Source organism: Cuculus canorus, chromosome 3, assembly GCF_017976375.1.
Source record: "Cuculus canorus isolate bCucCan1 chromosome 3, bCucCan1.pri, whole genome shotgun sequence".
NCBI lineage: Eukaryota > Metazoa > Chordata > Aves > Cuculiformes > Cuculidae > Cuculus > Cuculus canorus.
Window position 1 is genome coordinate 32,339,916 of NC_071403.1, and position 13,186 is coordinate 32,353,101.

Sequence of the window (13,186 nt, forward strand, 5' to 3'; positions counted from 1 at the left end):
TTTCTTATTAGCCTTATGTACATGAAAACAAGACCTTTAGCTCTTGAGACTGTATCTCTTCAACAGCTAATGCAGCATATTAATCATGATGCCATGATCTACTAGGCATAAATTATCTACTCCAGAATGGAAATGACTCCTTATTTGAAGACATGCATCTTCATTTAACAGTATCTGTTCAGTTCTTTTCACACTAGATAGCAAATCCTTTTGGAGCTGTTTTATCTAGAAGCCAAAGAAGTTGTAGCCCTCTTGGTTGACAAGGCTCTTTGCAGTCCTCACTGTCCATCACACAGTGAGAGAGAGGCTGGGCCACTGCTTATTCTTCCATTCATTACGGCTTTGTCCAGACTGACCTCTTACTTTTAAAGAAAAAAGTCTAGTATTCTTTTTTACAGCAAAGCTGAACTGGGAAATCTCTCTGATGTAGCACAGCAAGCTTCCAAACTCTGTTTCTGTTTCATGAGCTGAACTGTGTGAGAGCAGAGTCACTGTGGCAACGCATTCCTACTTCCTGACTCTGCGATTAATACAGAGAGAACATTTTAAACCCCTGAAGAACACAGAAAGACAGGCATTGTATGAACTGTAAGTTACGTCTGAATAAACACTTTTAGCTCCCAAGCTAGTGTTGTATTTTCTGTGGGATGGCATCACCAGACTAGTCAAGCATGAGAACACTATAGCTATGATCAGTCCTCTTATTCTCTAGTTGTTAATAGTATTGGGGTTCAACCCATTAGGTATCTGGCCAGACACTCTTCAGCTTCAATAAAATGATATAAAGCAACACAAAATACTTAGCACAGAAAATCTGAAGCTTTAATTTCCGTAACTGAAGATTAAACAGCTGGAAAAGGCCTTATTAGCCACGCAGCTCAAGCAGGTCAGGGTCTTCCCTTCATTAATATAACTTCATTAATGTAACCTGATCTTGAACACATCCTTGGCACATATTGAAAACATTCTCATAGTTGATGATTTTCTGCCAAGTTTGGCCAGTCTCCTCTTTAAAATATCATTCATAATTTACAGTAATTATTTACCACATGTGGCATTTTCCTAGCAGGAATGCCTTGTTAAATTCTGGCAAGTTTAAAAGCTTTGTCAATAGAAGCAGTCCTAACAGGTATTTATCTCCTACACTGTTCATAGCAGTCCACCAAATAGAAACTTCAGCTCTAACTATAGAAAAATGTGTCAATAATTAACAATTTTCCCTACCCAATACCATTTCATGCATTTTCAGTTTGTGGTCCCTAAAAAAGATTGATGATTACTACAGCTATTCCAAATAGGAAGTACTAACCCCTGGAAGTAGGCATTTACAGAAGCAAAGTTTAAAACACATAAGCAGTATTTTTCAGCTATAGCACATTACTAATCTAGTGCACATTCTGCCTCTAGCACAACGGGAACTTCTTATACTGCTGCATAACAATTTAATTATGGATAAAATTTATGTGTAAAAGTAACCGTCAAAAATAAGAGACGGTATCCATTTTAACAAACAACAGACAGTATCCATTTTAACTTGTCATGAATCAGAACTACTGAAAATGGGGCCACACAGGTCCTACAAGGTTGCATTGGATACTAAATATTTTCCAATCTGATGTCTCTGGTACATTTATTAGCATCCTCCAAAGTAATACAATCATTCCTAAAAGGATGGTTCCGTTTCCTATCCTTAGCTTCCAGGAATGATACACAGTAAAGTGTTTTTACTGTCTGCTTTTTTGGTTAGTACATGTACAAACACACAAGTTGTTGGTTTTTTTAATTTGCCCTCCAAAACTCCCAGACTCTCCGTTTCCCCAAGTTCACACTGAACCTGAATGCAAACCAGTTTTGCTCCCTGGTTCTGGAAAGAGGGGTGGCAATGAAGGTCTTCATAGCACAGTCCTTTCCTTAGGCTCCTCACTGAACAACTCGCTCAGGTCCCATTCAAATCTATTCACCAGTGAAATGTCCTTTCACTGTAACATATCTCAAGTTCTACATGAAAATTTTATAAAAGAAAAAAACAGCCTTTTAAAGATGGTCACTCGTGATTGGTAAAAAGACTTTCCATACATATGCCTGGGTGCACATACTACTAGGATATTTGTATGTCTGTCCAAGTCCCAGTTTTAAAACCTGTGACCCTAATAGCTTTATAGGTCAGCAACTGAAGCTGAGAAAATCCTGTGTGTCCTGCTCTACTTTAGTGCTGTAGCCAAGGAGCAAGTACAAGAGATGCAGACATGGCTGTTTCAATGATAGGGCTGATTAAACAGACAAATGCTCACGTATTCTTTCCTTTCTATGGCACAATAATATAATCTCTGTATTTGTTCCAACATTTTGACTTGAAGAATATTATGACAATTTAAGACAATAAGACAATTAATTGAGCAATAGCCTTGATTCCCTAACATCTTTTCTCACGCATATAAAGTACAATGTTTCACTGAAGACAATGCAGAGTCCAAGATCAAATACTCTTGTTTCTTAACTATATCCAAGAAATGAAAGATATAAACAAGCTCTTAGCCTCATATAATTCTTTAATAAAATTATGTTAACAAAAGTAAGTTAAGAATGGGAAAACATCTATTTAGCTGTAACTGATCTGTCGAATTCATAATGAGTGAGTTTGGTCTACCAGCATCAGTACTTCAACCAACTTGCTTTTTTCTCTTTTGGTTTGAACACTAAGTGTAGACTCTAGACTAAGTGTCTACTAAGTGTAGACACACCTGAACGCAGGTGAAGGAAGCAAATAGTGAAGAAACACCAGAATACAGCTTCTCTACATCCACCAAGGGCTAATGCAACAAGTAGGGTAACCAAAAGGTAGTTACCACAGCCTTAGCCCAAACAAGGCAACCCAGGTCACTCATGAAGAGCTGCAATGTTTATATAAGATTGACCAAATCTTTCAAATCAGAGAAGTACGGAATCATTATGTTGGAAAAGACTTTTAAGATCATAAAGTCCAACCATAAACCTAACACTGCCAAGTAAACCACTAAACCATGCCTCTAAGTGCCAAATCTACACGTCTTTTAAATATCTCCAGGAATGACAAACTCAACCACTTCCCTAAGCAGCCTGTTCCAATGCTTGACGACCGTTTTTGTGAAGTAATTTTTCCTAATAGCAAATCTAAGCCTTCCCTGATGAAAATCAAGGCAAGGATAACATTCTCAAAACCCAAAAGGCGGCTGCACAAACTAACTAAAATTTTTCAAGTAAATAACAACAGATCTAATGAAAAGGTATAACCTGTTAATAAGAAAACCTTGCCTCTTAAGCAGAGGACAGAAGCAAATTCTAAATTTTTCTGGAATCTTTACATACAGTGGCCTAGGAGCAAAAGTTTATTAATTTTTACACCAGATTTAAATACCTAGTAATTAGATTTAAAATAATAATACATCTTTAAAAGGGAATTTCTCATTTCTTTGGTCTGAAAAGGTGACTAAAACATATCTGTTGCTATCACACACAGACATAAGGCAAAGATCTTCCATTTGACACACTAAGGTCTCAATTTCTATATGCTTCATTTAAAATTTAGTCAGTAGGAGAGAAGGGCAAGGAAGAAGTGCTTACCAGCCTTTTAAATTTGACACAATCTATGAAGAACTGAGAATGGGGTCCAACATTTACATGTGACAAGCTTTTCCAGGGCAAGCAAAAAAAATAGTGTCAGTGGGCTAAGGGTCAGACATTTGCTATCACTGATTGGAAAGTTAAACAATGTTTACTAGTCTTTAATAAACAGCACCTCAATGGAACTTAATTGAAGAACAGAAGCTTATGCTGTAAAGCCACAAGGATGAATGTTCTGCAGGCAGAAAGAATACTTCTCAGTAATCTGAAGGATGCTCACAGCCAGCATCTAAAAGCAATGTTTTATTTCAAGAGTACATTAACACAGACTCAAGATAATTTAAAACTTACAAAGATAAACCCATACTAATTCAAATTAATCGTGGAATCTATTATCACTATACTTTTTTTTTTTTATCAGTAAGCTTCCACCCTACCCTTTTAAACTTAATGCCCTTTTATCATGCTTGTATTAAGAAATTAATTAGTTTCAATTACTACCCCTTAAAAATTTTGAAGCACTTTGAAATTCTGAGTTCACCAAAATCAATTGTATTTTTCTACAGGTCTTTAGTGGGCGAGGATTTCTTTATTTGCTCTCAACAGAGTTATTTTAGGTTGTCAAAATATTTATTTTTCCACTTAAGTTTCTGTTCCTCAGTATACCAGAATTAAATAAAGATTCTGGATCATATGATTTCAGACTTCTGCTGTGCCTTAGAAACATTATCTAGCTTGCAGCATTACACTGAAATTAGTGTGGTAAGCTTCACCACACAGGTATAATAGATTCAATATGAGGAGTGGCAACAGGACCAGAGGTCCTAGTAGTCCTCTCGTGCAGCAAAATTATAACTGCTAATAAAGAAATCTGGTTAAGAACTTAAATCATTAATTTTCAGAACTTCACATCTGAAAATCTTGAAACTTCACATTTATGGTTCTATATGCAACCTTGTATTTTACTTGTGCAGCCTATATACTGAAGGACACAGTAATCCTCAAGGAAAGGAAAATGATATCTTATCCACAATTGTACCACAGAGCACAAGAATTCAACATTTACCAACGTTAGTAGCCCAAGAATTAAACTTTTACCAACACTGCACCGCTTTAGTAAGGATTTTCAGTGCCTGTCTTCTCAAATACTCCCCCCCTTGCCTCCCAAAATCCTATATACATCATTTTCACCAGCAATCCTTCTACTCTTCAGTTATGTCTCCAAAGCTACGATGGTATGAACTACAGATTAATGACATAATCTAGCAGTAAAGCAGGCAAACATCCTTGAAAAACAGAATGGAGTAATGGTTGCATAAGCGCAGAAGAGAGTGATGGTTCCACTTCTCTTCTCTTGGGTCTTCTTCCAGAAAGCAAGGTGGGCTCCAGCCTCAGGTGATGCTGCTTCAGGGCATGGAATTAGTGGAAAAGTGCCAAGTTCTGGCAAGGAATATGCGTTACAACCTCGTTTCCTCTTAATCGTAAGCCCTCAGATGCATTAGAGACGGCAGAGGACTATTATTTTATACTAACTACAGTACCTCCAAGATGTAGTAAAGCACATATCGCTATTTTTGTTCTGGCAACAGCAGTGCTTATATTCAGAAGGTCCAAAGGGTACTCTGGCAGGCTGCCAAAGCTTTTCACAGAAAGAAAAGTAAAAAGAAAAATGTTCTTTCAGGGACAACTCATCAAAAGCAAAAGGAATGTAGTGAATGACGCAAAAAAAAGCAGCTTTGTAGCCTCTGGGCTACTTCCCTCTACCAAATATCAAACAACTGCAGCAAGCAAAGGAAGTATGCAGGCTCCTCATTGCAAAGGTCACAAGTTTCTTTTATACTGTAAAGTATTAGGCAAGTCTAATACCGAAGTTGCTACCACTTCCTCTGGTAATGATGAAAGAATCGAGATCAGGCAAGATATGTTGCCATTTGGTAAACCGGTATTTACAAAGCTTTTCAGGGAATACCCACAGCTTTGCATTTTCACTCTATTGTATGAAAAAAAAATGGTTGATGGTATCATCTGATCATAAGACTGGGAAGCCAGGAACTCTTGATTACTAACTATGATCCTCTATCATTAATTCCCCCCTTACTCATCCATTCCTCCACTCCCCATCCCGTCTTATTCTACCACTGCAGGTAAGTGTCCAATATCATACAATCTATACTGTATGTTGCCATTTTCTGTGCTCTTCTGAACTCTAGCAAATGAGAAGTGAGCAGTACATACTATCTGAAAGGGAAATACACTTTTCTCCTATTTAAATGTAGAATATTTTTACAAAACAGCTTTTCTGTAAACAATGGAGCTCTTCTTCAGGCTAAATGAAGAGAGAAGAGTTTATAATCTGTTGTGTGCTCTCACTTGGCTTGTGTCATTAACTATTACAACTTTTTAGTAGGTCCAACATGTCAACACCTTCTGAGCTAACATAAGTTGAGCAAAAGGCCTGCTATGTGGTAGATTAAGTTATAACAAGGAACATGTGTGAAGAGTACTTTCCTGGCCTGTTCCAATACACAAGCTATGACAGTCTTTTCTGGGAATTATTAAAGCTTTTGATGCCTACCTTATTTCAGTCAAGAGAGAGGAATGCACATGAAGAAATCTTGCCTCTTCGCACAGAGAAGTTTATTTGTCCCTGTAAACAGAGTGCTTTACGATATCTTACCAGTTCTGTTACGAAGAGGTTCAGCCTTACAGATATTCCCAATAAGGCAATGAGAATAACTCCTACATAATTATAAGCGAATTTGTTGGATAGGCAACGAAATAAATTGCTGTGAAATGCAATTCTGCTGTTCCACAGATACTGCCAAGAAACCTACTTGTGAAGCAATCCCACCTGTCCTGAGAACAAGTCATTCTACTGAATCAGTGCCGGAGTGTTGAAAGCATCAGTTGATATTGCTGAAATAATTGCCTGAAGATCAAACTGATGGATTAGCTAAAAAAATTCCTCTGCACCACAAGTATGCACCTTGTTATGGTGTGTACTGGTTAGGATGTACTTGTTTTGAACCAAACCCGGTTTTTGTGAGTGAACACTTTAGATACAGTAGTAAATAGAGCACACAAAACTCCTTCATTACTGAACTAGCTAGCTAGGCTAAAGTGTGTATGGAAACAGGTTTTATAACAGATCATGGTTTGGATCTTTAAATGGCAACCTCATGTTTCATTTAGGGAAATGAAATCAGCCTTTAGTCCATGGCTTTGCAAAGGAAGCCTTAAAAAAATAAATCCAAATCAAGCATATCTAAGACACAAGTTCAACTCTGCACGAAACCTGCTCATGTATAAAAGGAACAGTGTTTTTGCAGTATATGCCAAAGAACCACAATATATCTCATATGTACGGAGTGGAATTGAGTAAGAAGTGAGAATGGGCAAAATGTAGCTCCTAACCTTCTCCAAATGTTGAGTCTTGCTTTCTCACATGGACATTCATATACCATTGCCACATTAGGATCCAATATTTGCTCTGGGGTATGATGCACATTACAAGGACTCCTGTCTTATTCAAGGCTTTTTTTTTTTACCTGACCTCACAGCATAGGTTGATCAGGAGGTTGAAGAATCAACTCTGCTGCTGCAAAGCTCATCTCCTGGTCAAGGGGAAAGTCAGTCAGTCACGAGAGAAGGAAAAGCCTGCTCATGTAAGAGGCTTTAAAGTTGTTAACATTTCGGAAGAACATGGAACTGATACTCTGAGGAGAAAAAAAAAAAAAAAAGAGAGAAAGAAAAAGAAAAAGATGTGGAACAGACTATTGGCAGCGGGGGGGCGGGTTGGCCCATAGAGCACTGACAATTTTTGATGCATATGGGGCTAAGCATAGACAGAAAGCACCTCTTTCTAAGTGGTTTTTAATCACAAAGCTATTTCTGTATATTCTGCCTTCTCAGTATTTTAATGCTATTTTAATTTTCCTCCTTTAAAATAATCTGTGTACAGTTAAGTCATAGTAATGATCACACAAAAGCAAATCTGCCAAAGCACTGAATAAAAAGGCAAAACTTCCTGGTTCTTCCGTTCATATGTTTTGCAAGAGGAAAGACTCAAGAACATATGAAAAAGATGTTGGGTGACCACAAGTGGAAGTTTACAGGTTAATTTACAGAGCAATCTAAATCAAGACAACTAGCAGATTGTAATTGTGATTAAAGATTAGTGCATTTGTCTATCTTTTCTTTTTTAATGTCCAGAATGTGCATATTTCTCAAGCTAACCACAGATGTTAAGTGACACTCCAGGTTCTCAGACAAATTAAACCATCCACTGAGTTAACAAAAATAATTCATAACACGCTTGTACTGTAGCTCTCTCCTACCATTAACTGATTTTATCTTAAGGACAATAGTATTAAGTAACATCCCCACTTTATAAATAATGAAACAAGTCATACGATGGATTAAATGACATGCTGTAAGATACATGCAACACTTGGGAGTGAGTCAGTATTTAAATCCAAGTCTCCTGAGATCCAGCTTACCGTTGTGAGACATAAAACTTCACTGTCTGTCCTACATTAGAGTAACTCCACTAGTCTTACAACAGCAGAGGAAGACCTGCTCCACTGCACTGTTCTCATTCTCCTGACTATGTAGCTAGCACACACTCCAATACATCTCTCAGACTCTTCACAGAGTTGACAACGGCTACCAGCTTTACCAGCTAATTTAAAGAAATCAACATATTTGAGAGGCAAGAGCAATCGAGCAGTTAGAAGAAGGCAGGAACTAGTATCTCCCAACAGCTGATGTGTCAAAGCATATAACAATCCTGTGGATGATAGTCCTTGAGCTGCTGTCAGCATCTCAAGTTTCCCAAAATACTAATTAATGTAGCTTTAAAACGTTCTATTGAAGTGACCTAATAATCCTTTCTAAAACTTTACATTTCTTAAGTGACTGTGGAGCATAGCAAACGCTTTTTTTCTTAAAACAGACATATGTATAGTATTTTAGAGATCCCTGTCAAGCAAGAGGAAAAAGCAGCAGTAAATCACCCAGCACCTGCAATAACTAGATAAGAGAGCAACAATTAATCTTTCATATTACAAATATTTTGCCTCTCAGAAAAAGCAAGAGAACAACTGTGATAATCAAAATGAAGAAAGTTTACCACACACCAAAGTAAGTTTACCACAAAACATCATCTGAATCCAATTACTTCCCATGTCATATAACATCGCCTAGGGCGTGAACGAGGCTCCCTTCCTGGTGTAGCCTGATTTTTAATTTTCAGAGTGCATAAATGAATACTTTCCAAACGTATACACTTCACTTTTCTAATTTTTTCACAACTCCTTCCCCTCAAATAAAAATCTCTAACCATCAGGAAAGTGGATCCCTATGCAGCAAACAGAAGCTGCCCGACTATAGATCTGCTGCTCTTGAATCTCTCACGGATATTTCAAAGCAGTCCCCATACTCCCCACGGCACCACAGACCTCATCTGGGGAACCTCCTCTATGCATTTTTCCTAAGGACTTTTTAGTTTTCTGGTTGGCCCCATTTGTAACGTCTGGTTTACCAGATTTCCTAGATCAGTTTTATTTTAACTCCTTCCCCCAGCTCTCACAGAACAAGAGACCAGAAGAGCTTCAGGCACCCGTCCAAGACTTCCAGAGGCCTCATAGCCCAGCCAGAGTGCCAACAATCTGTGCGTGCACAGTAAGGACATCTGATGCACTCGGAATGTGTGGGACTCACTGCATAGGAAATATGGAACACATATGCACATATTTCCATCCTAAATCCTATATAATATACCTCAGATACTTCCACCTCTTTTTTTTTCCTGTATAAAGTCAAATGGAGTTGTTGAAACTCTGACAGATCTCAGCATTCATTATTCATTCCTTTTGATACACCTAATATTTTCCTGTGACATTTGCTTTCAAAGGCATTTTGATATCTGCTTATACTTTTCACACATTTCCAGCTTCCATAACCATATGTTAGTCTGGAAATAGAACGAGGGTGACAGTGCACTGCTCAAGCTTTAAATTACAATTTGCCTATACCTACATCTTGTTCGGACTGGTAAATGCAGTTGCCACATGGCCATTTCTGACATTCCTGTTGACTGATAATCTAGACAAATGATGAAAGGTAACTATGCAATAGAGATTTCTCAGGTTCTCAGCTTAACTTTTTTCACAATAAATAAATCCCATGCTTTTTTTTTGATGCAGGATAGTGTTTTAGCCTTGCTTATGACCTCACATGATCACGCTAAAGAATATTTGCCAAAAAAGTCCAAACCATCTAAAACACCATAAGCCGTCTGATGCCATTTATTAAACATACTATTTCTGTAATTAAGGCAAGTAGTAAAGAGAGAGACGATAACATGTTCTTGTTTGATAGCACTAACTATGCAAGCAGCAACTTGATAAAATCAAGTCTTAGTTATGCTACAAGTTATGCCACAAGGTGCCTCAGAATGAATCATAGTAGAGACTGTCACATGCTTTCTTAAAATCCTGTGATGAAAAGGTACTACTTACTTTACTTACTAAAGCATTCTTTCGTATTTCAGTGTTCCCAGAGTGGAAAAAGAAAAACCAAACCATTAAAGTCTCCTCTCAAGCAAAAGCCAGCTTACCTTTTCCTTCATTTTGTCACATTCATTTCCTTTACTAATTTGAAATTATAACGCAGAAGTCCTTGCCCATCAAAGAAAGGAACCCTGCACCGTGCCACTTAATTCAACCCCAGTTTTTAAGTATTTTGAGTATAAAGGCATTTTCTGCTGTGCCAGAGACTTTCTAAAAGTTCAGCCATTTTATAAATGTTTCTATAATCACAAGCATTTCACATTTTCCCAGTTACTTGGTTTCACCTCAAGCTTGTTCAAGCTTTTATTCATATGTCTTGCTTCTTTACTAGAGTACTAGGATCTGATGAACACATGGGAACAGATTCTGCTTTCAATTTATATTGTTTGAAATGCAGACCAACTTCCACAGGCTACAATAAATTTAGTGCAGATTTATGTCATGGTAACAGAATAGAAAGCAACCTTTGGCTTCTACAACACCACTTTCCCAATTTGTACTCATCTGGTAAGTTAGTTGCTTGTAAATACGGTAGCAGATTATATAGGAAACTTTATTAACAAGTAGGGCTAAGATTATAAACATTCACAGTACAGGAAACTAAATATTATTCCCATGAAATCCTAACATGGGCTTTTTACTATCCTTTTAACATGCAGAAAGCAAAAGCTGTTTCTGTTTTTCAGCAACAGTATTTTTCTGATTCCGGTATCGCTTTAAACCATGATGGTTTACATGTTCTGCAAACGAATAAATGAAAAGTAGAATATTTCACTAGTAGGGCAAGGGACAAATTAAATAAAGTAGAAAACGTCACTGAAAAACTAACTCTAAAACAATAAAATATGCTTATATATTGTTCTGTGTAATATATAGTTCTTTCCAGACAAGACTGTATTTAGTCCAATTTGTCCCCAAAGTTGAATCCACAAAAGGCAACTAAGATTAGGTCCAGAAAACAAAGACAAAATCCCAAGACAAAAGTTAGATTCCAATTTCATTCTTTGATCTTGTATGAGAATTATTTACACATAAGCAAGCATACCCAAAAACCTTTATTACAAGAAGAAAACCAAACTGGACAGTATAATAGACCATATCCAGAATATTATGTATACACTGCTGCTAATTAACATTATATGTGAAGCTAAGATAATGAAGAGAGTATTACGTACAGAATGTAGAAAATACATTTAAAAAAAATAAAATCAAGACTAAGCCAGTAAAAACCTTCGCAAACATTTGAATCACGTAGCAACTGCTGGACAAAGTTCAACATGCTGCAGTAGAGAACTGATGACAAAGCATTCCTAGTAAATTCAAACAAAGGTATTTTTCACAACGACAAAGTAGAAGAGAATAGACTAAAGCTGGCATGACATTGCTTCTAGCCTGATTTTATTAATATTTACTAGTTATACAAAATTATGTATTATAAAAAAGGCATTAGAAAGTACCTACAGAAAATAAGCAGCTATACCAAATATACTGTCATTTCCTTTCTCATAAATTGCTATATCTAATCACCCTTCTTCTAAATGACTATTTCCAAATAAACAGCAGTTAAGTGACAATCTTATGTAATTTATGAGTTATTACTAAAAGCGATATATTAGGGCTCCTAAGAATTATGTAATATAAAGTGATGTTAAAATCCTATTTCTTGCACAGAGATGTAAGAGTTGTATCCTTTGCCAAAAACATTAGCATTCAAGTTAAGCTTTCACTAGCATGCTTAACTCATTAGGATTGCGTTTTTTAAGTGCACATAATGCTAGAAGCAAAATACAAGCCTCGACTCAAAGTGCCTAAATACCAATACTGTCGTTTTCATTCTCACTTCTTCCCTCTGCCTTAAAGCTGCACACAGATCGCTTCCATGTACCTCTATGCCCCTCTCTTCAGTCGCATGCTCCTCTGATCCTCCAGTCAGACTACAAACCTGACTTTGCAATTTACCTTGTTTTCATTTCTGTAGCTTTCACTTTGCTGCCCTAACTGTCTTGAGTGCCCTCAGCACTGCCCAGCAGATACTACATGACCCATTCACGCATCTCCTAGGGATTCACTGGTGTGGGTCTGATACAGGAAATAAAAGCCTCAGAAATAATAAACTACTAGCAAAACCAGATTTCTCTGAAGCAGCAACACCCTCTGAAGTTTTATAGGTACTCCTTGTCTGTAGACTACAGAACCCTCAAGGCAAGAACCAAGTAGTTTATGACATAATTAAAAAAACCCAATAGCATTGTGCTAATTCATTCTCCAAAGATATATCCTGAGATAATGCTACATATCGCTCATCTAGATCTGCAAACAATATGCCATCTATCAAAAACAGGGAACTGTCAGTTAAGGTAACTTCCCACCACCACACATGCAGGTCACCCAGTAATCTGGCCAAATCACATTCATGTTGCACAAAATCAACATACTTAGAGCATTTTAAGCATTTAATTTACAGTCATTTAAGGTAATCCTGATGGCATTTTCTTTAAGTGCTTCTAGTAACTGTTTTGACCCAGCACAACATGCAGCAAACAGACTTATGTTAGCATCCCACTCTGCATAGTGGGAGAAGCAAAGCAGGCTCTAAGAAGTCCGCTTTGGACAACATGGGATTGTGCCACAAACATGGGGGGAAAGAGCTTCAGAGGGAGGGTGCTGCCACCCAGGACTCAGACTGCAGGGTGACACTGGCATCATCATGGGAGACTCTGGTTGGGGCACTGAGTCACCAATGAAAGGGACTGTAAGAGGAGGTGAACAGACTCCATAGCATCACGGAGCATAAACTGGGCAGGAACAAACAATCTGCAGACTGTAGACAGCGTGGAAGATCATTCTTCTCCTAATCAAGCAACACGCTTCACAGAGGCATCTGGACATGAAGCACCCTAGAAGAACTTCAACAGCCATATCTCTTTGCCTTTTGAAGGTTCACAAGATTTCTGAGCCCTCAGAAAATCATATAAACCAATGCAAAGAATATTATTTTAAAAACAATCCAAAAC

General features: G+C 37.5%; 1 protein-coding gene across 1 annotated transcript in view; it reads right to left on the bottom strand.

Annotated features, from left to right (window-relative positions):
* The window catches only part of CDK19 (cyclin dependent kinase 19), a 126,098-nt gene that overhangs the window by 22,643 nt on the left and 90,269 nt on the right, over positions 1 to 13,186 (bottom strand). The window lies entirely within an intron of this gene.